This window comes from Triticum aestivum, chromosome 2B (genome assembly GCF_018294505.1).
Source record: "Triticum aestivum cultivar Chinese Spring chromosome 2B, IWGSC CS RefSeq v2.1, whole genome shotgun sequence".
Lineage (NCBI taxonomy): Eukaryota > Viridiplantae > Streptophyta > Magnoliopsida > Poales > Poaceae > Triticum > Triticum aestivum.
The window spans coordinates 116829256-116857170 of record NC_057798.1 but is presented as its reverse complement, the minus strand read 5'-3'; positions in this window follow the sequence as shown (position 1 = coordinate 116857170).

Genomic DNA, 27915 nt, shown 5'->3' with positions numbered 1-27915 from the left:
CTTTATAACATATTAAAGCCTCTCAATATTATTAGGGAGCTATAATAAAATTATTCCATTGTCAGGACCCCGATCCTAAATCACACCGATCTAGCATGTAACACATCATATCACTTTGCGGCCTCACGCACGGTATTCCCACGGGTGCCACCTTACCTGGCCCGGAACCGTTTGCGCCTTTTGGCTCACGTATATGATAGTGTCGCTAGCATCCATATGACAAAGAACCCGGGCTGACATGGCTAGTCGTGAACCCAAAGTGGCACTAACTTACAGAGACAGGCATCCATGACCCAACATCGAACGTGTCGGTCATCAGCGAGTGAATCCGGGCTGTAGCACTGGGCTAGCAGGACTCCGGTGAACCGGGCTGTAGCGGGCTAACAGGACTCCGGTATTCATCGCGTGACATTTCCCCGAAGGGACAGACACAGGAACGAAGAAGGACACATGCCGGCCAGCCTAAGTGTTCCGGAGCAGTAGCAAGCTACCATGGCTCAGTGGAAACACTAGGAGACATTTCCCGGTAAGAGAGGCTACCAAGGATAAACAACTAGGTTGTCAGATCCCACACATACCAAGCATTTCAATAACATACACACAATATGCTCGATATGTGCAAATACAACATGGTATCACAACATGACTCTATGACTCATATATTTTATTCAATAGGCTCCGAGGAGCGAGATATTACAAACATGGGTCTCATGACCCAACAATCAGAGCATACAAGTCAAAGCACAAGCGGAAGCTTAACATGTCTGAGTACAGACATCTAGAAATGAAAAAGGCTGAGAAGCCTGACTATCTACCAGATCCTGCCGAGGGCACAAGATCGTAGCTGAGGTAACAAGCTAAACGTCGAAGTCCACGTGGAACTACTAGTGAGACTGAAGTCTCTCTGCAAAAACATAAAATAGGCAAACGTGAGTACAAATGTACCCAGCAAGACTTACATCAGATCTAACTACATATGCATCATTATCAATAAAGGGGTGGTGGAGTTTAACTGCAGCAAGCCAGCTTTGACTCGATGGCTATCCTGAACTACGACTGCAAGTAACTCTTTTGAGGTGGCGCACACGAGTCCACATATTCACCAACCAATACACCACTATGGATTCGTTCCCGTCTCCCTACGAGAACACCATCCATAGCACTCACGCTTATCTTGCGTATTTTAGAGTATCCACTTTCACTTGTCTATGAACTGTACAAGGGGTCCAAGTTTCCATATCCGAGGAATCCGGCTATTCGAATAGATGATGTTAACCCTGCAGGGTTGTACTTCTTCACACACGCTTTCGCCACTTACCGCCCTGTACACGTCATGTACCTCGGCAACCTTCAAGCGGAAACCGGGCGAGGGAGTCGGCCACGACCTGACTAACCGAACAAGTCTCTAGTCCAGGTTTATCGCCTATTCGGGTTCCATCCGCAAGGAGATCCGGCCGGGGTGTCGCTTACGGCCCCAAACGATGTGAGCAGGGTTCCCAAGCCCACCTCGACGGGTGGATCTATGCTTGGTACACCGTGCCGCTGTGCCTAGTCTGTCCCAAGCCCACCTGTACCGGGTGCCACTTGGTAGACTACTAACACTACGTACAAACACCAGAAACTAGTTGCAACTCCTGGACAGAGATTGAGTTGATTAATAAGTCGAGAGAGCTTGGAGCGCCCGGAGCCCAATGTGCGGTAGTAACTGATCATGGATCACAAACACAGAACTCAGTTCCTGAGGACGGCTGCAATGAGACAACCCACCATGTACTCCTACATGGCCTCTCACCGCTACCTTTACCAAATCGTGTTCACACACTTAGCTCTCAATGGTAGGACATGTTCACACACCTCTGATTCATCCCAGATGAATCAGACCTGACTCAACTCTAAGCAGTAGCAGGCATGACAAACAAGCATAAATGAGTAGGCACATCAGGGCTCAAACAACTCCTACTCATGCTAGTGGGTTTCATCTATTTACTGTGGCAATGACAGGTCATGCAAAGGATAAAGGGGTTCAGCTACCGCAGCAAGTAACAAATATGTCGTTGTTGTCCTAATGCAGTAAAAGAGAGCAGGAGCGAGAGAGTGGGATTTTATCGGAATGAACAAGGGGGTTTTGCTTGCCTGGCACTTCTGAAGATAATATAGCTCTTCATCGGTGTCATCGATCACATCACCGGTACACGTCTATCGAGAGGGGACAATTACCGGAAAACAAGGAAAAACACAATCAATGCAATGCGACAATATGATGCATGCTATGACATGGCAATATGAATGTGTTTTGGGCTAATGCACCTAGCTATGATTTAAATGAAGTTGGTTTGAATACATGATTCAAATTCCAACTCCATATATGATTATTTAAATGCCCTTAATTTGTTTTGTCCAAAATAGAGGACAAACATTGTTCAAACATGCATGAAAATGGTACAGATGGATTCCTTGAATTTTTCTGATAATTTTTCATATATAATTTATTTAATTTGGAGTTACGGTTAATTTCTATGAATTTTAGAAGTTTATCCAATTTTCTGGAATTTATAAATCATTTCCTAATTTATTTTAATTCCAGAAAGGAATTATTGCGTCAGCATGACCTCATGCTGACCTCAGCAGGTCAACGGGCGCCGTCCAGGTCAAACTGACCTGTGGGCCCCGCGTGTCAGTGAGATTAGTTTAGTTAGAATTTAATTAAACTAAACTGGGTTAATTAACAGGGCTGGGCCCCACCTGTCAGTGACTCATCGGAGTCAACCAGGGCCCACCCATGGTCAAAGCCAACATCAGCTGCGCCGGCGTTTAGCCCCCGGCGAGCCCGACGCGGCGGCGAGAGTGGTTTTGGCCGTTTCGGCCACCAAATGGGTCACGGAGGGCATCGGGGTGGAGCTGAGGACGAACCGCGGCTCTTGGTGGAGTCCGTTGGGGTCGGGGTGGCCGGAGTTGGCGCCGGCGACGACCTAGGCGGCGACCGGAGTTCGGTTGCGCGCGAGATTGCGTTTCAGTTCGTAGAAGAGCGGGGCAAGGGGCTAGGAGGACGCTACGCATCGCGAGGAGTAGGTTGGACACTCCAGGGTGACCATATGGTCACCGGAGCATCGTCGGCGGCGAGCTCAGGCGGCGGTGCATTCCGGTCATCAAGGGGGCGACGGCTACGGCAAACAAACGAAGAGGGGAAGAGGGGGAAACGGTGGCGGAGCTCACAGCGGTGCCGTAGGGATGGTTAGCGGGCTCGGGGACGCGCCGGAGTGGCCGAATCGACGGAGAAGGGCGCCGGGGCCGAAGCTTGAAGATGATGACGATGGCGGCTGCTCGGGGCCCTTCTGGGCGCGTGAGACGTCTAGGAGGACGAGGGCGTCTTGGTGGAGCTTCTTGGCGCGTCGGCGGGGCATGGGGTGGCCGGTGGCCGCGGCTATGGCGAACGGCGGCGACGAGCTCCGCTCGGGCTGCGCGAGAGAGAGAGAGCAGAGGAGGGGAAAGGAGTCGAGAGAGAGCAGAGAGCGAGGGGAGAGACAGAGGGGGCTACGGGGCATATCCAGACGCGTCGGGGGCGCCTCGGTGGCAAGCAGGAGGTGGCCAGGGCGGCATCGGCGCTCGCCACCGAGCTGCTTCGGTGCGAGGGGAGGAAGACGACAGGGGGTTAGCGGTGGCGGGCTGGGCCGCACAGGAGCTGGGTCGGCTGGGCTGAGAGGTGAGCGCCAGGTAAGGTTTCTCTCTTTTTTAAATTTCTATTCTGTTTTATTTTTCAATTTATTTGCCACTATTTTGAATTTAAAAATAATTCAAACAATGCCAAAAGCTCCTCTGAATATTTTTATTTTGCTAGATGGACTTTTCCAAAAGCTCATAAAATATTTCAGGGATATTTGAAATTATATTCTAATTATATGAATATAATTCAAATTCAAATAGCTAATGAATTAAATTCAAAGTCCCAAAAATAAATCCTTAAAAAATGTTCAATATTTTGGTTGGGACCAGAACCCTTGCCAAAAATATTAAACATCTAAGAAGAGCATTTTGGAACAATGAATGAGATTTTAGGGTTTTTGCCCTTCTTTTATTTAGGATTTTGAGGCTTCCAATTTTCCTCGGTTCAAGTTTCAAAAATTTAAACATGATGCACAGATGGAAGCAAGCCTAGGTCAGGCCAGAACTAGGGATGTGACATCCATTTATTTGGAATTAACCAAAACACACTTGCAAAATAATTTCGTCCCTTTTTCTGCTTCAAGTTTGGTCCCCAAACTTTGCCAACAATTCTTACCTCTTTTATCGAGGCTCCTCCTAATTTCTCAACATTTTTGGACCTTCCCAAACCTCACTTCCTATTCAAATCATTTGAAATTAATTCAAATGAGTTTGAATTTAAACTTTCGGTCATGCCCACTTCTATTTTTCATGGATCAAGCTCATTTTTATGAGTCCGGGAAAATTATCCCCTTGCGCACTTTCTTTCCCTAACCCCCTCTTCATTTTCGTTCTCTCTAATGCTTTCTGTTAGAAATATAAGAGAGAGGGAGAAGAGAACCCAGCAGGCCATCCAGGCTGGCCCAGCCTCTAAGGCCCGTTCCACAGGCACAACTGCTGTGCCTCTAACCCTAGCCCGACCCCCTCGCTCGATCCATCTCTCCCTCGGTCCATCCCCTCGTTGCTCCTGTCAGCGCCGCCACCACGCAACACGCACGTCGCCAGGGAGAGGATCCCATGCTCCTCCCTCATCTCCCTTGCAGCCTCTCTTCCTCCCCTCGCCACCCCCTCCTCGCTCGATCCCCATCTCCCTCGCGCCTCCCTGTCGACCACCAGACCGCGACCACCACCTTCCTCCGTCGCCTCGCCCGACCGCCTCCTATCTCTGCGCTGCCCTGCGGCCTCCTCCCCATCGCTCCTCGACCTCCAGCGCCACAGCCTCCGCCTGCAGGCGCAGAGCCCCGAGGTCGCGTCCCTGCCGCCCGTCGCTCATCGACCTCCTCGAGCACCTGCGCCCGCATCAGCCGGCCTCCTTCCTCTCCTCCTCCATGGCGCCTCCTCGCCGCCCGAGGACCGCATGCCCCTTGCCGCCTCCTCCGCTGGTGGCGACCACCAGGAGCTCCACCAGGAGCCCGGAGTCCCCTGCCTCCTCTTCACGAGCGCCCGTGCACGCTGGTCTCCTCTGCTGCCGTGGTGCTCCTTCCCTGCGACCGAAGCCTCGCGCCAAGCTCCCCCGCATCGAGTGAGTCGCCGAACCCCAGCCTCCTCCACACGCCAAGTCCCGCGGCCGTCGCCCCTGCATCGCGCCCCTGTTGCTGTTGACGCCAAGCCCTACGACCACCGAGCGTGGAATTCACCAAGTACCGTCTTCGGGATTCACCAAGTACCATGACTGCAGTCAGTGTGCATTTTTTTGTCAAGTCCGACTACACGGGTACGACTACATCCGAGGTGGATTTCGTCAAGTACCCCTTCGGATGCGCCAAGTTCGACTACATGGTCCGCCAAGTACCTCTACCGACGACGCCGAACATCTACGGCCGTGTACCACTACTTCCTCTACCGATGACTCGAACGTCTATGAACCGTGTACCACGACGAACATGTACGGCTACATGACGACCCGCCAAGACCCTGAACATCTACGGAGTGTGTACAACTATGAAACGTGAACGACTACTTCCCCTACGACCCGTGAACGACTACTTCCCTCGACGACTCGAACCGCTCCGAAAACGCACGCTTCGAAGGTATAATCCCGAGATGACGACCGCCCGTGTATGAATGTGTGTTGTATGAGATGAACCATATATATTTGCACCGTGTCTGAATTGTCATTGCAAGTTCGTTCCTCGTTTTCCATGCCGCCGTCCCGTGGGAACCCGGTAACCGGGATCACCCCACCACCTTTTGCATGACACACTCATCCGCACGCCTCCTTTTGCACCGGTACCTCCATGAGTTATCGGGACCGGAATGTTGCCGTGGCACCATTTCCGTTTCACCGTCGTGGCACCTTTTTCCTTCTGCCATGGCGACTAATGCCTCGTATCATGCTCTTGTTAACATTTTCATAAAATTGCATAAAACTTGTATATGTCATCCGCATCATGATAACAACATTTAAAATGTTTATAATTGTGTTTGCATTAAATTGCTAAATGACATGGGGACTTTCCGGAATTGTTGTTTGTTGTTCCGGCCTCATTTAAACTTGCCTAAATAGGTAGTTTAATTATGCTTCACCCTTGCCATGTTCAATAACATTTAATATTGTTGAGTATCTTTACCGAGAGAGAACTAAATAATTCGATGTGGTATTTCGTCAATATGAAACTCGTTGCATATTGAGCTCCACTTAATTTGTAGTATTGTTTGTTGCACTTTGCCATGCCATGACTCTTTAAACCGGACATGCATCATACTTGATTGTGCATCATGCCATGTTTATGCTTTTGTGTTTACCGTGTTGTTTGCTTCTTTCCGGTTTGCTTCTCTCGTTAGCTTCAGTTTCGTTCCGGAGTTGTGAGGATTCGTTCGACTACGTCTATTTGTCTTCTTCATGGACTCGTTCTTCTTCCTATCGGGATTTCAGGCAAGATGACCATTACCCTCGATATCACTTCTATCTTTGCTTGCTAGTTGCTTCGTTCTATCGCTATGCTGCGCTACCTATCACTTGTTTACCATGCCTCCCATATTGCCATGTCAGCCTCTAACCTTTTTCGCCCCTCCTAGCAAACCGTTGTTTGGCTATGTTAGCGCTTTTGCTCAGCCCCTCTTATAGCATTGTTAGTTGCAGTTGAAGTTGAAGATTGCTCCATGATGGACAGGATTATGTTGGGATATCACAATATCTCTTATTTAATTAATGCATCTATATACTTGGTAAAGGGTGGAAGACTCGGCCTTATGCCTGGTGTTTTGTTCCACTCTTGCCGCCCTAGTTTCTGTCATACCGGTATTATGTTCCCAGATTTTGCGTTCCTTACGTGGTTGGGTGATTTATGGGACCCCCTTGACAGTTCACTTTGAATAAAACTCCTCCAGCAAGGCCCAACCTTGGTTTTAACATTTGCCACCTAAGCCTTTTTTCCCTTGGGTTCTGCAGACTCAAGGGTCATCTTTATTTCAGCCCCCCCGGGCCAGTGCTTGTCTAAGCGTTGGTCCGAACTAGAGCCCTTTGCAGCGCCCCCTCAGGGAAACTTGAGCTCTGGTTTTAGTTGTACGGATTGCTCATCCGGTGTTGCCCTGAGAATAAGATATGTGCAGCTCCTATCGGGATTGTCGGTGCATCGGGCGGCTTTGCTGGTCTTGTTTTACCATTGTCGAAATGTCTTGCGAACCGGGATTCCGAGGCTGATCGGGTCTTCCCGGGAGAAGGTATATCCTTCATTGACCGCGAGAGCTTGTGATGGGCTAAGTTGGGACACCCCTGCAGGGTATATAATCTTTCGAAAGCCGTGCCCGCGGTTATGAGGCAGATGGGAATTTGTTAATGTCCGGTTGTAGATAACTTGACACTTGACTTAATTAAAATGCATCAACCGAGTGTGTAGCCGTGATGGTCTCTTTTCGGCGGAGTCCGGGAAGTGAACATGGTTTCGGGTTATGTTTGACGTAAGTAGGAGTTCAGGATCACTTCTTGATCATTGCTAGCTTCACGACCGTTCCATTTGCTCTCTTCTCGTCCTTATTTGCGTATGTTAGCCACCATATTTGCTTAGTGCTTGCTGCTGTTGGGGAACATAGTAATTTCAAATTTTTTCCTACGCACACGCAAGATCATGGTGATGATATAGCAACGAGAGGAGAGTGTTGTCTACGTACCCTTGTAGACCGAAGCGGAAGCGTTGACGCAACGTAGAGGAAGTAGTCGTACGTCCTCCGGTTCAACCGATCCAAGTACCGTTACTCCGGCACCTCCGAGTTCTTGACACGCGTACAGCTCGATGACGCACCCTCGATCTCCGATCCAGCAGAGGCGCCGAGGGGGAGTTCTGTCAGCACGACGGCATGGTGACGATCTTGATGTTCTCCTGTTGTAGGGCTTCGCCTAAGCACTGCTACAATATGACCGAGGTGTAATATCGTGGAGGGGGGCACGGCACACGGCTAAGGAACGATCAATGATCAACTTGTGTGTTCTAGGGTGCCCCCCTACCCCCGTATATAAAGGAGGGAGGGAGGAGGTGGCCGGCCCTAGGGGGGCGCGCCATGAGGAGGGGGAAACCTACTCCAAGTAGGTTTCCCTCTCTTTTCCTTATCTTATTTGGATGGGGAAGGAAAGAGTACTAGTATTAGGAAGTAGTACTAGTAGTAGTAATAGGAAGAGGGGGAAGGAGAAAGGAAAGGGGGGGCCGGCCCCCCTCCCCAATTCGGATTGGGCTTGGGGGGCGCGCCCCCCTCCCTTGCTCCTTCTCTCTTCCTCCTACATGGGCCCAATAAGGCCCATATTCCTCCCGGGGGGTTCCGGTAACCTCCCGGGGCTCCAAACTTCTCCGGAACCTTTCCGGTGTCCAAATATATCCGTCCAATATATCAATCTTTATGTCTCGACCATTTCGAGACTCCTCGTCATGTCCGTAATCATATCCGGGACTCCGAACAACCTTCGGTACATCAAAATACATAAACTCATAATATAACTGTCATCGAAACCTTAAGCGTGCGGACCCTACGGTTCGAGAACGATGTAGACATGACTGAGACACATCTCTGGTCAATAACCAATAGCGGGACCTGGATACCCATATTGGTTCCCACATATTCTACGAAGATCTTTATCGGTCAAACCGCATAACAACATACGTTGTTACCTTTGTCATCGGTATGTTACTTGCCCGAGATTCGATCGTCGGTATCCAATACCTAGTTCAATATCGTCATCGGCAAGTCTCTTTACTCGTTCTGTAATGCATCATCCCATAACCAACTCATTGGTCACATTGCTTGCAAGGCTTATAATGATGTGCATTACCGAGAGGGCCCAGAGATACCTCTCCGACAATCGGAGTGACAAAACCTAATCTCGAAATACGCCAACTCAACATGTACCTTCGGAGACACCTGTAGTACTCCTTTATAATCACCCAGCTACATTGTGACGTTTGGTAGTACCCAAAGTGTTCCTCCGGTAAACGGGAGTTGCATAATCTCATAGTTATAGGAACATGTATAAGTCATGAAGAAAGCAATAGCAACATACTAAACGATCCCGTTAATAAAATGACAACTCTTTTGTCCATGGCTAGGAAACATAACCATCTCTGATAAACGAGCTAGTCAAGTAGAGGCATACTAGTGACACTATGTTTGTCTATGTATTCACACATGTATTATGTTTCCGGTTAATACAATTCTAGCATGAATAATAAACATTTATCATGAAATAAGGAAATAAATAATAACTTTATTATTGCCTCTAGGGCATATTTCCTTCAGTCTCCCACTTGCACTAGAGTCAATAATCTAGTTCACATCGCCATGTGATTTAACACCAATATTCATATCTGTATATGATTAACACCCATAGTTCACATCATCATGTGACCAACACCCAAAGGGTTTACTAGAGTCAATAATATAGTTCACATCGCTATGTGATTAACACCCAAAGAGTACTAAGGTGTGATCATGTTTTGCTTGTGAGAGAAGCTTAGTCAATGGGTCTGTCACATTCAGAGCCGTATGTATTTTGCAAATATTCTATGTCTACAATGCTCTGCATGGAGCTACTCTAGCTAATTGCTCCCACTTTCAATATGTATCCAGACTGAGACTTAGAGTCATCTGGATCGGTGTGAAAACTTGCACCGAGGTAACTTTTACGACGGGCTCTTTTATCCCTCCATAATCGAGAAATATTTCCTTAGTCCTCACTAAGGATATTCTTGACCAATGTCCAGTGATCTACTCCTAGATCACTATTGTACTCCCTTGTTAAATACAGAGCAAGGTATACAATAGGTCTGGTACATAGCATAGCATACTTTATAGAACCTATGACTGAGGCATAGGGAATGACTTTTCATTCTCTTTCTATTTTCTGTTGTGGTCGGGATTTGAGTCTTACTCAATTTCATACCTTTGCAACACAGGCAAGAACTCTTTCTTTGACTATTCCATTTTGAACTACTTCAAAATCTTGTCAAGGTATGTACTCATTGAAAATCTTATCAAGCGTCTTGATCTATCTCAATAGATCTTGATGCCCAATATGTAAGTAGCTTTACTGAGGTCTTTCTTCGAAAAACTCCTTTCAAATACACCTTTATGCTTTGCAGAATAATTCTACATTACTTCCGATCAACAATATGTTATTCACATATACTTATCAGAAATGTTGTAGTGCTCCCACTCACTTTCTTGTAAATACAGGCTTCACCGTAAGTCTGTATAAAACTATATGCTTTGATCAACTTATCAAAGCGTATATTCCAACTCTGAGATGCTTGCACTAGTCCATAGATGCACATTTTGTTAACACCTTTAGGATTGACAAAACCTCTTGGTTGCATCACATACAACTCTTTTTTAATAACTCCATTAGGGAATGCAGTTTTGTTTATCCATTTGCCAGATTTCATAAAATCCGGCAATTGCTAACATGATTCGGACAGACTTAGCATCGCTATAGTTGAGAAAATCTCATTGTAGTCAACACCTTGAACTTGTTAAAAACCTTTTTGCGACAAGTCGAGCTTTGTAGATAGTAACACTACTATCAATGTCTGTCTTCCTCTTGAAGATCCATTTATTTTCTATGGCTTGCCGATCAGTGGGAAAGTCAACCAAAGTCCATACTTTGTTCTCATACATGGATCATATCTCAGATTTCATGGCCTCAAACCATTTCGCGGAATCTGGGCTCATCATTGCTTCCTCATAGTTCGCAAGTTCGTCATGGTCTAGTAACATGACTTCCAGAACAGGATTACCGTACCACTCTGGTGTGGATCTCACTCTGGTTTACCTACGAGATTTGGTAGTAACTTGATCTGAAGTTACATGATCATCATCATTAGCTTCCTCACTAATTGGTGTAGTATTCACAGGAACAGATTTCTGTGATGAACTACTTTCCAATAAGGGAGAAGGTACAGTTACCTCATCAAGTTCTACTTTCCTCCCACTCACTTCTTTCGAGAGAAACTCTTTCTCTAGAAAGTTTCCGAACTTAGCAACAAAAGTCTTGCCTTCGGATCTGTGATAGAAGGTGTATCCAATTGGATATCCTATGAAGACACATTTCTCCGATTTGGGTTTGAGCTTATTAGGATGAAACTTTTCCATATAAGCATCGCAACCCCAAACTTTAAGAAACGACAGCTTAGGTTTCTTGCCAAACCATAGTTCATATGGTGTCGTCTCAATGGATTTAGATGGTGCCCTATTTAACGTGAATGCAGCTGTCTCTAATGCATAACCCCAAAACGATAGTGGTAGATCGGTAAGAGACATCATAGATCGCACTATATCTAATAAAGTACGGTTATGACATTCGGACACACCATTACACTATGGTGTTCCAGGTGGCGTGAGTAGTGAAACTATTTCACATTGTTTTAATTGAAGACCAAACTCGTAACTCAAATATTTTACCTCTGCGATCATATCGTAGAAACTTTTGTTTTCTTGTCATGATGATTTTCCACTTCACTCTGAAATTCTTTGAACTGTTCAAATGTTTCAGACTTATGTTTCATCAAGTAGATATCCCCATATCTGCTCAAATCATCTGTGAAGGTCAGAAAATAATGATACCTGCTGCAAGCCTTAATATTCATCGGACCACATACATCAATATGTATGATTTCCAACAAATCTGTTGCTTGCTTCATTGTTCCGGAGAACGGCGTTTTAGTCATCTTGCCCATAAGGCATGGTTCGCAAGCATCAAGTGATTCATAATCAAGTGATTCCAAAATCCCATCAGCATGGAGTTTCTTCATGCGCTTTACACCAATATGACCTAAACGGCAGTGCTACAAATAAGTTGCTCTATCATTATTAACTTTGCATCTTTTGGTTTCAATATTATGATTATGTGTATCACTACGATCGAGATCCAACAAACTATTTTCATTGGGTGTGTAACCATATAAGGTTTTATTCATGTAAACAGAACAACAATTTATTCTCTTACTTAAATGAATAACCGTATTATAATAAACATGATCAAATCATATTCATGCTTAACGCAAACACCAAATAACACTTATTCAGGTTCAACACTAATCCCGAAAGTATAGGGAGTGTGCGATGATGATCATATCAATCTTGGAACCACTTCCAACACACATCGTCACTTCACCCTTAACTAGTCTCTGTTTATTCTGCAACTCCCGTTTCGAGTTACTAATCTTAGCAACTGAACTAGTATCAAATACTAAGGGGTTGCTATAAACACTAGTAAAGTACACATCAATAACATGTATATCAAATATACTTATGTTCACTTTGCCATCCTTCTTATCTGCCAATCACTTGGGGTAGTTCCGCTTCCAGCGACCAGTCCCTTTGCAGTAGAAGTACTTAGTCTCAGGCTTAGGATCAGACTTGGGCTTCTTCACTTGAGCAGCAACTTGCTTGCTGTTCTTCTTGAAGTTCCCCTTCTTCCCTCTGCCCTTTTCTTGAAACTAGTGGTCTTGTCTACCATCAACACTTGATGTTTTTCTCGATTTCTACCTTCGTTAATTTCCGCATTACGAAGAGCTTGGGAATCGTTTCCGTTATCCCTTGCATATCATAGTTCATCACGAAGTTCTACTAACTTGGTGATGGTGACTAGAGAATTCTGTCAATCACTATCTTATCTGGAAGATTAACTCCCACTTGATTCAAGCGATTGTAGTACCCAGACAATCTGAGCACATGCTCACTAGTTGAGCGATTCTCCTCCATCTTTCAGCTATAGAACTTGTTGGAGACTTCATATCTCTCAACTCGGGTATTTGCTTGAAATATTAACTTCAACTTCTGGAACATCTCATATGCTCCATGACGTTCGAAACGTCTTTGAAGTCCCGATTCTAAGCCGTTAAGCATGGTGCACTAAACTATCAAGTAGTCATCATATTGAGCTAGCCAATCGTTCATAACGTCTGCATCTGCTCCTGCAATAGGTCCGTCACCTAGCGGTGCATCAAGGACATAATTCTTCTGTGCAGCAATGAGGATAAACCTCAGATCACGGATCCAATCCGCATCATTGCTACTAACATCTTTCAACACAATTTTCTCTAGGAACATATCAAAATAAACATATGAAAGCAACAACACGAGCTATTGATCTACAACATAATTTGCAAAATACTACCAGGACTAAGTTCATGATAAATTTAAGTTCAATTAATCATATTACTTAAGAACTCCCACTTAGACAGACATCTTTCTAGTCATCTAAGTGATCACGTGATCCAAATCAACTAAACCATGTCCGATCATCACGTGAGATGGAGTAGTTTCAATGGTGAACATCACTTTGTTGATCATATCTACTATATGATTCACGCTCGACCTTTTGGTCTCCGTGTCCCGAGGCCATATCTGTATATGCTAGGCTCGTCAAGTTTAACCTGAGTATTCCGCGTGTGCAACTGTTTTGCACCCGTTGTATTTGAACGTAGAGCCTATCACACCCGATCATCACGTGGTGTCTCAGCACGAAGAACTTTCGCAATGGTGCATACTCAGGGAGAACACTTCTTGATAATTAGTGAGAGATCATCTTAAAATGCTACCGTCAAACAAAACATAATAAGATGTATAATAGATAAACATCATATGCAATCAAAATATGTGACATGATATGGCCATGATCATCTTGCGCCTTTGATCTCCATCTCCAAAGTACTGTCATGATCTCTATCGTCACCGGCACGACACCATGATCTTCATCATCTTGATCTATATCAATGTGTCATCACATGGTCGTCTCACCAACTATTGCTCTTGCAACTATTGCTATCGCATAGCGATAAAGTAAAGCAATTATTTGGCACTTGCATCTTATGCAACAAAGAGACAACCATAGAGCTTCTGCCAGTCGCCGATAACTTCAAAAAAACATGATCATCTCATACAACAACTTATATCTCATCACGTTTTGACCATATCACATCACAACATGCCCTGCAAAAACAAGTTAGACGTCCTCTACTTTGTTGTTGCAAGTTTTACGTGGCTGCTACGGGCTTAAGCAAGAACCAATCTCACCTACGCATCAAAACCACAATGATAGTTTGTCAAATAGACTCCGTTTTAACCTTCGCAAGGACCGGGCGTAGCCACACTCAGTTCAACTAAAGTTGGAGAAACTGACACCCGCCAGCCACCTGTGTGCAAAGCACGTCGGTAGAACCAGTCTCACGTAAGCGTACGCGTAATGTCGGTCCGGGCTGCTTCATCCAACAATACCGCCGAACCAAAGTATGACATGCTGGTAGGCAGTATGACTTATATCGTCCACAACTCACTTGTGTTCTACTCGTGCATATAACATCAAACCATAAAAACCTAGGCTCGGATGCCACTGTTGGGGAACGTAGTAATTTCAAAAAATTTCCTACGCACACGCAAGATCATGGTGATGATATAGCAACGAGGGGAGAGTGTTGTCTATGTACCCTTGTAGACCGAAGCGGAAGCATTGACGCAACATAGAGGAAGTAGTCGTACGTCCTCCGGTTCAACCGATCCAAGTACCGTTACTCCGGCACCTCCGAGTTCTTGACGCGCGTACAGCTCGATGACGCACCCTCGATCTCCGATCCAGCAGAGGCGCCGAGGGGGAGTTCTGTCAGCACGACGGCGTGGTGACGATCTTGATGTTCTCCTGTTGCAGGGCTTCGCCTAAGCACTGCTACAATATGACCGAGGTGTAATATCATGGAGGGGGGCACGGCACACGGCTAAGGAACGATCAATGATCAACTTGTGTGTTCTAGGGTGCCCCCCTACCCCCGTATATAAAGGAGGGAGGGAGGAGGTGGCCGGCCCTAGGGGGGCGCGCCATGAGGAGGGGGAAACCTACTCCAAGTAGGTTTCCCTCTCTTTTCCTTATCTTATTTGGATGGGGAAGGAAAGAGTACTAGTATTAGGAAGTAGTACTAGTAGTAGTAATAGGAAGAGGGGGAAGGAGAAAGGAAAGGGGGGGCCGGCCCCCCTCCCCAATTCGGATTGGGCTTGGGGGGCACGCCCCCCTCCCTTGCTCCTTCTCTCTTCCTCCTACATGGGCCCAATAAGGCCCATATTCCTCCCGGGGGGTTCCGGTAACCTCCCCGGGCTCCAAACTTCTCCGGAACCTTTCCGGTGTCCAAATATATCCGTCCAATATATCAATATTTATGTCTCGACCATTTCGAGACTCCTCATCATGTCCGTAATCATATCCGGGACTCCGAACAACCTTCGGTACATCAAAATACATAAACTCATAATATAACTGTCATCGAAACCTTAAGCGTGCGGACCCTATGGTTCGAGAACGATGTAGACATGACTGAGACACATCTATGGTCAATAACCAATAGCGGGACCTGGATGCCCATATTGGTTCCCACATATTCTACGAAGATCTTTATCGGTCAAACCGCATAACAACATACGTTGTTCCCTTAGTCATCGGTATGTTACTTGCCCGAGATTCGATCGCCGGTATCCAATACCTAGTTCAATCTCGTCATCGGCAAGTCTCTTTACTCGTTCTGTAATGCATCATCCCGTAACCAACTCATTGGTCACATTGCTTGCAAGGCTTATAATGATGTGCATTACCGAGAGGGCCCAGAGATACCTCTCCGACAATCGGAGTGACAAAACCTAATCTCGAAATACGCCAACTCAACATGTACCTTCGGAGACACCTGTAGTACTCCTTTATAATCACCCGGTTACGTTGTGACGTTTGGTAGTACCCAAAGTGTTCCTCCAGTAAACGGGAGTTGCATAATCTCATAGTTACAGGAACATGTATTAGTCATGAAGAAAGCAATAGCAACATACTAAACGATCAAGTGCTAAGCTAACGGAATGGGTCAAGTCAATCACATCATTCTCCTAATGATGTGATCCCGTTAATCAAATGACAACTCTTTTGTCCATGGCTAGGAAACATAACCATCTCTGATAAACGAGCTAGTCAAGTAGAGGCATACTAGTGACACTATGTTTGTCTATGTATTCACACATGTATTATGTTTCCGGTTAATACAATTCTAGCATGAATAATAAACATTTATCATGAAATAAGGAAATAAATAATAACTTTATTATTGCCTCTAGGGCATATTTCCTTCAGCTGCAACTCCACCTCATTACCCTTTCCTACCCATAAGCTTAAATAGTCTTGATCTCGCGGGTTTTGAGATTGCTGAGTCCTCGTGACTCACCAGATACTATCACAATAGTTGCAGGTGCCGATGATACCAGTGCAGGCGATGCAACCGAGCTCAGATGGGAGCTCAACGAAGACCTTGGTCGTTGCTATGTTTCGTTTCATGTTGATCAGTAGTGGAGCCCAGTTGGGACGATCGGGGATCTAGCAGTTGGGTTATCTTCTTTTCTTTTGGCTTCATCCGTAGTCAGACTATGTGTGTACTCTGAATGATGTATGATTTATTATATGTTCATTGTGTGAAGTGGCGATTGTAAGCCAACTTTTTATCCCATTCTTGTTCATTACATGGGATTGTGTGAAGATGACCCTTCTTGCGACAAAACCACAATGCGGTTATGCCTCTAAGTCGTGCTTCGACACGTGGGAGATATAGCCGCATCATGGGTGTTACAAGTTGGTAATCAGAGCCATCCCCGACTTAGGAGCCCCCTGCTTGATTGTTTGCTGGCGTTGTTGAGTCTAGAACAAAAAAATGTTTTGAGTCTTAGGATTATATATATCGGAGAGTAGGATTCTTTTTACTCCTCAGTCCCTTCGTCGCTCTGGTGAGATCTCCTGACGTAGATGTTTTGACTTTCCTCTCCTCAAATTTCACTAAAAAAATTTAGGATCACGCGGGTATCTTGGAATCGTTCCGATGGTTTTGTGACGAGAACATTGTTCTTGGTGCCTCCTGTCTATTATGTGGCATTGACCCGGGGAGTTGAGCTCCGAGGTGTTGTCGTCACAATTTTATCGTTGCAATTCTGGAATACCTGAGTTTTGCCGACATCGAAAATCTCTTTTATGCAGTTGTTGGTGAGATAACCTCGACACCACCCAGTACTCGGGCGGGAGTTCGGGAGTATTGCCATAGCTTGTATAACGGATGCTTTTCGAAGGTTGAGGTACACGATTTCCGGAGGTTTCTTGGTTATGTGTTGACGGATGGATACAGCTTGGATGTAGGAATTGTTAGTTTTGGGTGAGATATATATTGCTTCCCCTGTATCCCCAACACCGGATTGCATAACCAGAAAGTTTCAGGAGTTCTATAGGTGGGAATTCAAGTAGCTCTAGTTTTTTCTTTCCGACAGATGCATGATATGAGATTGGGGTTCGACGTCTAGTGGTCCGCCTTTCCACGGTCGTTTTTACAGTGGTCTCGTTGTGTCTTAAAGAACCCTTGGCTATGTTGGTTCAGGGACGCTTCGTATGTCATGTGCACTGCCTTGTACATGATGGTGCTGTACACTCGAGCCCGTGTGGGCCCCACCACGAAAACTTCGGACGAAATCTCTATCATATGTTTGTTCTGGCTTATTCTGCAAGCCAAATCCTTGTTTTGTTTTGATTTGTGGTAATCGAGTTGCTTCGAAGTCAAATGTTGAATCCATACCTTTCATAAACATTGTTCTCATATTGCTATGTGAATGCTAATCCTTCTTGATCATCGAGATCGTCATGTTAATTCTTTTCCAACCGGCGTGCTTCTCTTCAAGTGGATCCGAACATTTCAACACTCGCAAGATCAATTCTAAGTTTTCTCAACGGTGTTTGTTTCATTCATCCCAAGTTGTCTTTGTTTTTCCCCACCCTCCCACCCTTTTCTTCAAGGACTCAGATTTCTTAATCGGGTATCCATTTTATTGATGGGAAGTCTCTCCATTCTTTTCCGTCAATGTTCTTATCCGGTGATTCTCACGAAGATACTAATGGAGCTTCAATTTTATTATTCTTCGTCTCTTTTCTTCTCCGGTGTATTTAATTCAAGCTTTTAGTGTTGATCATATTCCTTTCCTCGTTTCAAATGTTTTCTCATGCCGGTGCACCTCTTAATCATTCACTTCTCGCCATTCATTTGTTCTGGAGTGCTGAAGATATCTCGCAAGACTTGTGTTTTCCATTCTCAATCCGTTCAAGCTATTTGGAGATTATTATCTCATTCAAGTCATTTAATTCAACCGGCACAATTTCCCCTTTCAATCAATCGTTCAACGGTGTTTTTCTTTTGAGTGGGCCCTAACCCATAGGTCTTTTCCCAGGATCTTACTTGACTCTTCTATTTATTCTGGAGCCATTCCTAATTCTTTTCAGAGTTTGACGTAAGAATGAATTTCATCAGTCATATTCCTTCTCCAAGATCACTTTTAAAACATTTTCATCGTTGGTTCAACATTTCTATTCTTCATTGCTCTGGAGTGTCTCAACAATTCATGGTGGTTCTCGTCATCATTCTCAGCATGTGAAGACCGAAGAAGGTTTTCTCTTAAATCTTGTCCATTCTCGTGAAGATTCATGATTCAAGCTTAATGCCATCTTCTCATAATTATTTTCGATTGTGAGAATTCTTTTCACCCATCCGGGGCATTTCATGAGTCTTTTCAGTTTCATTCTCCGGAGCCAATCGTCTCAGAATTATTCATTCTCAGCTTTCAGCTCCCGTTCTCCAAATCTTACCGGTGCATCATTCAAATATCATCTAATCAGTTCATGACCCCTTCGTTCTCATGTATCTAAATTTCTCAAGTATCTTCGTTCGTTTTCAAACTCTTCCCGGTGTTCTGCTATCTTTTCTTTTCTTACGGTGGTTCTTTCAACATTCCTCTTCCGTTGTTATTATACCATTTCATTCGTTGTTTCCAATCCCAACGGTGGTCCCATCAATAACTTCTTCAAGTTTACGCTATATCTATCTTAATCCTTTCTACGAGAATAAGTAGTATGTCAAATCCGTTGCTTGTCATCAATTCAAATTGATGAAGGATACGCATAATGTAATTCTTATTCTTGTTTCATCCAAGTGATTAATCCTTTCCTTCGGAGTTTGTTCAGGAGGAATAAATTCTTGGCTTCTTGCTGTTCATCTTTTCTTTCCGGAGTTCCAAGTTCTCTCGGTTATATCATCGCGAAGCTCCTTCTAAATCATCGCAAGGCTTCACCTTGTGTTTTCAACTTCTCTTTCTTTCTATCATCCTTTTATTACCGGAGTTCTTCATGGAAGCTCAACATGGTGGTTCATCAAGGATTTAATCCCTTCTCGAAGTGTTCATCGAGATTCTTTTCAGAGGAGTTCAAGCATTCTTCATCTTGCATTCCAAAGTGCAATTCTTTCTGCCTTATCTTTTGAGATGGTGTTATGTCACTCTTGACAATTTCCTTCATGTTTCATGATTCATATGTTGTCAAGAATGAGGTATTTTAAATCCATTAATCTCTTCGTTGGAGTTATCTTGTGTCACATTTCACCTAAAGCCTTCCCTAAGGAATGTTGCTATTTGTGGTGCTTATCAATGATCCAAGTTTTCTCCTATCCTCTCGGTGAAAGAAGTTTTCATCTCTTCGTTGATCTCAAGCAATCATTTGTTTTTGGTAGTGGCAGAATTTCACCTCAATTTTTGAGATGTTTTCCATAAGCCCACTACAAGCTTATCCTTTCGTTGTTGTTAATCCAACAACTCCATTCTAGCTTTTTCCTGTAAGCATGCTCTTTCAAGATCAAGTTTTCCCCCGTTCATTCCATTCCATTCTTTCATTTCTTCCGGAGGCATTGTGATGTTGTGCTCTTCACCCATCACGTCATTTTGTCAAGTTCATGTTATTTTCTTGCTTATCCATTTAACCGGAGTGTTATGTTCTCTGCTAAGTTCTTTTCATCTTATCAAGTCTTGCATTTCTTTTCAACCGGAGTGTTGTCCGAATTTGTTCTTCCTTGTTTCTTGTTTATCTCGTTTCAACCAGAGTGGTTCCAATTCCTTCTTGTCCATTATACTCGTCATTCATAGCTTTGCAACCTCCAAGGTTCAAATGGTGTTCCTTGTTTCTATTTTCTACCGATGTGCTCTCAATTGTGTTCAACTCCATTGTGTTCTCTCTTTCAACTTTTCAACCTCTCAAGGTTCGTGGTTTCACTCGTTCGTCAAAGAAGCAACTTAGTTTTACCTCCTCTCTTCCTCTTCCGCTTCCCTCTGGTGCCATCCTAGATCTCGGGATGAGATCCTCTTGTAGTGGTGGAGTGTTGTAACGCCCAAAGATCGGAGCTTCTGATGCCTTCCAGGGTTTCCGAGTTTCGCCGTGTGTTTCTTTTGTGCTTGCTCTTTTATTTTTGCATTGCATCATGTCATCATGCCATCATGCCATTTAATTTTAAAACTCAACTAAATAAAATTGTATGGATTTTTTGATCCATTTAAATCGACGGAATTCACTTGTGATTTCTCTTTATAACATATTAAAGCCTCTCAATATTATTAGGGACCTATAATAAAATTATTCCATTTATTTGGAATTAACCAAAACACACTTGCAAAATAATTTCGTCCCTTTTTCTGCTTCAAGTTTGGTCCCCAAACTTTGCCAACAATTCTTACCTCTTTTATCGAGGCTCCTCCTAATTTCTCAACATTTTTGGACCTTCCCAAACCTCACCTCCTATTCAAATCATTTGAATTTAATTCAGATGAGTTTGAATTTAAACTTTCGGTCATGCCCACTTCTATTTTTCTTGGATCAAGCTCATTTTTATGAGTCCGGGGAAATTATCCCCTTGTGCATTTTCTTTCCCTAACCCCCTCTTCATTTTCGTTCTCTCTAATGCTTTCTGTTAGAAATATAAGAGAGAGGGAGAAGAGAACCCAGCAGGCCATCCAGGCCGGCCCAGCCTCTAAGGCCCGTTCCACAGGCCTAGCTGCTGCGCCTCTAACCCTAGCCCGACCCCCTCGCTCGATCCATCTCTCCCTCGGTCCATCCCCTCGTTGCTCCTGTCAGCGCCGCCACCACGCAACACGCACGTCACCAGGGAGAGGATCCCACGCTCCTCCCTCATCTCCCTCGCAGCCTCTCTTCCTCCCCTCGCCACCCCCTCCTCGCTCGATCCCCATCTCCCTCGCGCCTCCCCGTCGACCACCAGACCGCGACCACCACCTTCCTCCGTCGCCTCGCCCGACCGCCTCCTATCTCTGCGCTGCCCTGCGGCCTCCTCCCCGTCGCTCCTCGACCTCCAGCGCCACAGCCTCCGCCTGCAGGCGTAGAGCCCCGAGGTCGCGTCCCCACCGCCCGTCGCTCATCGACCTCCTTGAGCACCTGCGCCCGCATCAGCCGGCCTCCTTCCTCTCCTCCTCCATGGCGCCTCCTCGCCGCCCGAGGACCGCACGCCCCTTGCCACCTCCTCCGCTGGTGGCGACCACCAGGAGCTCCACCAGGAGCCCGGAGTCCCCTGCCTCCTCTTCACGAGCGCCTGTGCACGCTGGTCTCCTCTGCTGCCGTGGTGCTCCTTCCCTGCGACCGAAGCCTCGCGCCAAGCTCCCTTGCATCGCGCGAGTCGCCGAGCCCTAGCCTCCTCCACACGCCAAGTCCTGCGGCCGTCGCCCCTGCATTGCGCCCCTGTTGTTGTTGACGCCAAGCCCTACGACCACCGAGCGTGGAATTCGCCAAGTACCGTCTCCGGGATTCACCAAGTACCGTGACTGCAGCCGGTGTGCATTTTTTTTGTCAAGTCTGACTACACGGGTACGACTACATCCGAGGTGGATTTCGTCAAGTACCCCTTCGGATGCGCCAAGTTCGACTACATGGTCCGCCAAGTACCTCTACCGACGACGCCGAACATCGACGGCCATGTACCACTACTTCCTGTACCGATGACTCGAATGTCTATGAACCATGTACCACGACGAACATGTACGGCTACATGACGACCCGCCAAGACCCTGAACATCTACGGAGTGTGTACAACTACGAAACATGAACGACTACTTCCCTCGATGACTCGAACCGCTCCGAAAACGCACGCTTCGAAGGTATAATCCTGAGATGACGACCGCCCGTGTATGAATGTGTGTTGTATGAGATGAACCATATATATTTGCACCGTGTCCGAATTGTCATTGCAAGTTCATTCCTCGTTTTCCATGCCGCCATCCCGTGGGAACCCGGTAACCGGGATCACCCCACCACCTTTTGCATCACACACTCATCCGCACGCCTCCTTTTGCACCAGTACCTCCATGAGTTATCGGGACCGGAATGTTGTCGTGGCACCATTTCCGTTTCACCGCCGTGGCACCTTTTTCCTTCCGCCATGGCGACTAATGCCTCGTATCATGCTCTTGTTAACATTTTCGTAAAATTGCATAAAACTTGTATATGTCATCCGCATCATGATAACAACATTTAAAATGTTTATAATTGTGTTTGCATTAAATTGCTAAATGACATGGGGACTTTCCGGAATTGTTTTTGTTGTTTCGGCCTCATTTAAACTTGCCTAAATAGGTAGTTTAATTATGCTTCACCCTTGCCATGTTCAATAACATTTAATATTGTTGAGTATCTTTACCGAGAGAGAACTAAATAATTCGATGTGGTATTTCGTCAATATGCAACTCGTTGCATATTGAGCTCCACTTAATTTGTAGTATTGTTTGTTGCACTTTGCCATGCCATGCCTCTTTAAACCGGACATGCATCATACTTGATTGTGCATCATGCCATGTTTATGCTTGTGTGTTTACCGTGTTGTTTGCTTCCTTCCGGTTTGCTTCTCTCGTTAGCTTCGGTTTCATTTCGGAGTTGTGAGGATTCGTTCGACTACGTCCGTTTGTCTTCTTCATGGACTCGTTCTTCTTCCTATCAGGATTTCAGGCAAGATGACCATTACCCTCGATATCACTTCTATCTTTGCTTGCTAGTTGCTTTGTTCTATCACTATGCTGCGCTACCTATCACTTGTTTACCATGCCTCCCATATTGCCATGTCAGCCTCTAACCTTTTTCGCCCCTCCTAGCAAACCGTTGTTTGGCTATGTTACCGCTTTTGCTCAGCCCCTCTTATAGCATTGTTAGTTGCAAGTGAAGTTGAAGATTGCTCCATGATGGACAGGATTATGTTGGGATATCACAATATCTCTTATTTAATTAATGCATCTATATACTTGGTAAAGGTTGGAAGACTCGGCCTTATGCCTGGTGCTTTGTTCCACTCTTGCCGCCCTAGTTTCCGTCATACCGGTGTTATGTTCCCGGATTTTGCGTTCCTTACGCGGTTGGGTGATTTATGGGACCCCCTTGACAGTTCGCTTTGAATAAAACTCCTCCAGCAAGGCCCAACCTTGGTTTTAACATTTGCCACCTAAGCCTTTTTTTCCCTTGGGTTCTGCAGACTCAAGGGTCATCTTTATTTCAGCCCCCCGGGCCAGTGCTTGTCTAAGTGTTGGTCCGAACTAGAGCCCTTTGCAGCGCCCCCTCAGGGAAACTTGAGGTCTGGTTTTAGTTGTACAGATTGCTCATCCGGTGTTGCCCTGAGAACGAGATATGTGCAGCTCCTATCGGGATTGTCGGCGCATCGGGCGGCTTTGCTGGTCTTGTTTTACCATTGTCGAAATGTCTTGCGAACCGGGATTCCGAGGCTGATCGGGTCTTCCCGGGAGAAGGTATATCCTTCGTTGACCGTGAGAGCTTGTGATGGGCTAAGTTGGGACACCCCTGCAGGGTATATAATCTTTCGAAAGCCGTGCCCGCGGTTATGAGGCAGATGTGAATTTGTTAATGTCCGGTTGTAGATAACTTGACACTTGACTTAATTAAAATGCATCAACCGAGTGTGTAGCCGTGATGGTCTCTTTTCGGCGGAGTCCGGGAAGTGAACACAGTTTTGGGTTATGTTTGACGTAAGTAGGAGTTCAGGATCACTTCTTGATCATTGCTAGCTTCACGACCGTTCCGTTTGCTCTCTTCTCGCTCTTATTTGCGTATGTTAGCCACCATATTTGCTTAGTGCTTGCTGCAACTCCACCTCATTACCCTTTCCTACCCATAAGCTTAAATAGTCTTGATCTCGCGGGTTTTGAGATTGCTGAGTCCTCGTGACTCACCAGATACTATCACAACAATTGCAGGTGCCGATGATACCAGTGTAGGCGATGCAACCGAGCTCAGATGGGAGCTCAACGAAGACCTTGGTCATTGCTATGTTTCGTTTTATGTTGATCAGTAGTGGAGCCCAGTTGGGACGATCGGGGATCTAGCAGTTGGGTTATCTTCTTTTCTTTTGGCTTCGTCCGTAGTCGGACTATGTGTGTACTCTGAATGATGTATGATTTATTATATGTTCATTGTGTGAAGTGACGATTGTAAGCCATCTCTTTATCCCATTCTTGTTCATTACATGGGATTGTGTGAAGATGACCCTTCTTGCGACAAAACCACAATGTGGTTATGCCTCTAAGTCGTGCTTCGACACGTGGGAGATATAGCCGCATCGTGGGTGTTACAGTTTCGTCCCGTAAGCTTGCCCACGGCTTTTTCCAGGGTAAAAGCCTTCATACAGCAGAAGATGGACACCCGGGGCCACCAGGGGGGCAGCTAGACAGGGGGCGTGCCCAGTAGGGGTGGGCGCGCCCTCCACCCTCCTGGCCAGGGTGTGGGCCCCCTGAGGTGTTTCTTCCGCTCAATAATTGTTATTAGTTCCAAAAATAAGATTTGTGCAGTTTCAGGATTTTTGGAGCAGTGCAGAATAGGTTTCCAATGTTTGTCCTTTTCCAGCTAGAATTCCAGCTGTCGGCATTCCGCCTCTTCATGGTAAACCTTGTAAAATAAGAGAGAATAGCCATAAGTATTGAGATATAATGTGTAATAACAACCCATAATGCAATAAATATTGATATAAAAGCATGATGCAAAATGGACGTATCAAGTCCCCCAAGCTTAGACCTCGCTTGTCCTCAAGTGGAAGCCGAAATCGAAAAATATGTTCACATGCTTAGAGATAGAGGTGTCGATAAAAATAAAATACGGACATGAGGGCATCATGATCATTCTTATAACAGCAACATATATATGTTTTATCATATGACTTCTTATACTCAAGTGACAATCGATTCACAATGTCAAGTATGGTTCAGAAACTTCATTGGGAACTAACAAACTGTAATCTCAGTCATTGAAGCAATTGCAATTTATCATAACATCAGAAAGAGTCAAGAATAGAGCTTTTCAGCAAGTGCACATACTCAACTATAATATAGTCTTCTACAATTGCTAACACTCATGCAATACTTGTGGTTATAGAGTTTCAACCGGACACTGAGAAAGATAGGGGCTTATTGAATTGCCTCCCAACGTATTCACCTTTAGGTGATGTCAACAATAATAACCCATGCAAACTTACATCCAATTGGATATATGTATCATGATCTTTCAAACACAAAGAGCTTGCCAAAGGATAAAATGAAAAAGGGAAAGGTGAAGATCACCTTGACTCAAGCATAAAGTAAAAACATGAACTAAAAGATAGGCCCTTCGCAGAGGGAAGCATAGGTTGTCATGTGCATTTAGGGTTGGATGCACAAAATCTTAATGCAAAAGAACGTCACTTTATATTGCCCCTTGTATGTGGACCTTTATTATGCAGTCCGTCGCTTTTATTGCTTCCACAACAAGATCATATAAAGCTTATTTTCTCTGAACTAAAAAGCCATACATATTTAGATAGCAATTTTTATTGCCTACAACATGACAACTTACTTGAAGGATCTTACTCAATCATAGGTAGGTATGGTGGACTCTCATGGCAAACCTGGGTTTAAGGATATTTGGAAGCACAAGTAGTATCTCTACTTGGTGCAAGAATTTTGGCTAGCATGAGGGGTAAAGGCAAGCTCAACATGTTTGGAAGGTCAATGACAATATACTTTAACTGAGATGTGAGAAAACATAAACCATTACGTTGTCTTCCTTGTCCAACATCAACTCTTTTAGCATGTCATACTTAATGAGTGCTCCCAATCATAAAAGATGTCCAAGATAATATATTTGTATGTGAACCTCTCTTTCCTTATTACTTCCTATTAATTGCAACGATGACCAAAACTACGTTTGCCAACTCTCAACAACTTTTATGCCTCATACTTTCTATGTGTGAAGTCATCACTAACCATAGGATCAATATGAACTCTTTTATTCTCTACTTTCTCAAGATCATAGCAACATAGCAAAGCCCTTGACTCAACACTAATCTTTATTATAGATAGCTCACGGACTCGATTACAAAAAGAGATCACAAAGCAAAACTCAAACTACTTGATATCAAAACTTCAATCTACTAGATCAAAATACTACTAAAGGGGTCGAACTAAATAAAATTGTAAAGATAGGAGTGTGATGGTGATACGATACCGGGGCACCTCCCCCAAGCTTGGCAGTTGCTAAGGGGAGTGCCCATACCCATGTGATTACGTCCTCGGATGTGATGAAGTAGGAGTTGTTGATGATGTAGGCTTGTTCCTCAATTTACGCTTGAGTATAGTATGTTGCTCTTTTAGGTCCTCGATCTCCTGCTCAAGGCTTAATACTCTTTTGCACAATTCCTGTTTATTTTCCTACAAGAGACGAAAAGGGATAAACTCGACCTTTGGCTTCTTTCCTCTATCAGGGAGGCTTGACTTTTTAAACTCCACATGCATGTCCCCAGGCTGAGGAAATGGGGCTTCATCCTCGTCTGAACTCGTCTCCTCCTTTCCCTTAGGCTCATAGTCTTCCTCTTCTTCAGAGGTCCAGCCATCATGCCCCAAGTCCCCATAGACCTTTGGGTCTACAAGGTAATCAGCCACATAGCTTTCTCCTTCTGAATCCTGAGACGACATATTGCTCGGGGTCTGAAATAGAACAGCTCGAAACAAAAACAGAGGATATTTGCGTGATACAGTGGTCAAAACCTTCGGGAGTTTATATAATGAATTTTTGCTGACCAAAATACATAATGTGCAAGAAAACGGAGTCCAGGACGCACACGAGGTGTCCACGAGATAGGGGGCGCGCCCAGTAAGGGAGGGCACGCCCTCCACTCCGTGGGGGCCTCGTGTCCCTCTCGGACCACTTCTTTCTTCCTAAAATTCTTAAATATTCCAAAACTGATAAAAAATGCCATTAGAATTGTTTTGGAGTCGGTTTACTTACCGTACCACATACCAATTCCTTTTCGAAGTCTGGAACGTTCTGGAAAGTGTCCCTTATGTATTCCTCCAGGGTTACGGTTTCAATAATATTAGTTTCAACATTCATAGGATTACCTGAAATATAATGTTTAATTCTTTGACCGTTCACCACCCTCGGACTTGTACCTTCGAAGTTGTTGATTTTTATGGCACCAGAACAATAGACCTCCTCGATAACATAAGCTCCTTCACGTTTAGAGAGAAGTTTTCCTGCAAAAAATCTTAAATGAGAGTTGAATAACAACACATAATCACCTATGTTAAACTCACACTTTTGTATCCTTTTGTCATGCCAGCGTTTGACCTTTTCTTTGAATAGCTTGGTATTCTCATAGGCTTGGGTTCTCCATTCATCAAGTGAGCTAATATCAAACAACCTCTTCTCACCGGCAAGTTCGAAGTCATAGTTGAGCTCTTTAATAGCCCAATATGCTTTATGTTTGAGTTCTAGAGGTAAATGACATGATTTTCCATAAACCATCTTATATGGAGACATACCCATAGGATTTTTTGTATGCAGTTCTGTAGGCCCATAGTGCATCATCAAGTTTTTTTGACCAATTC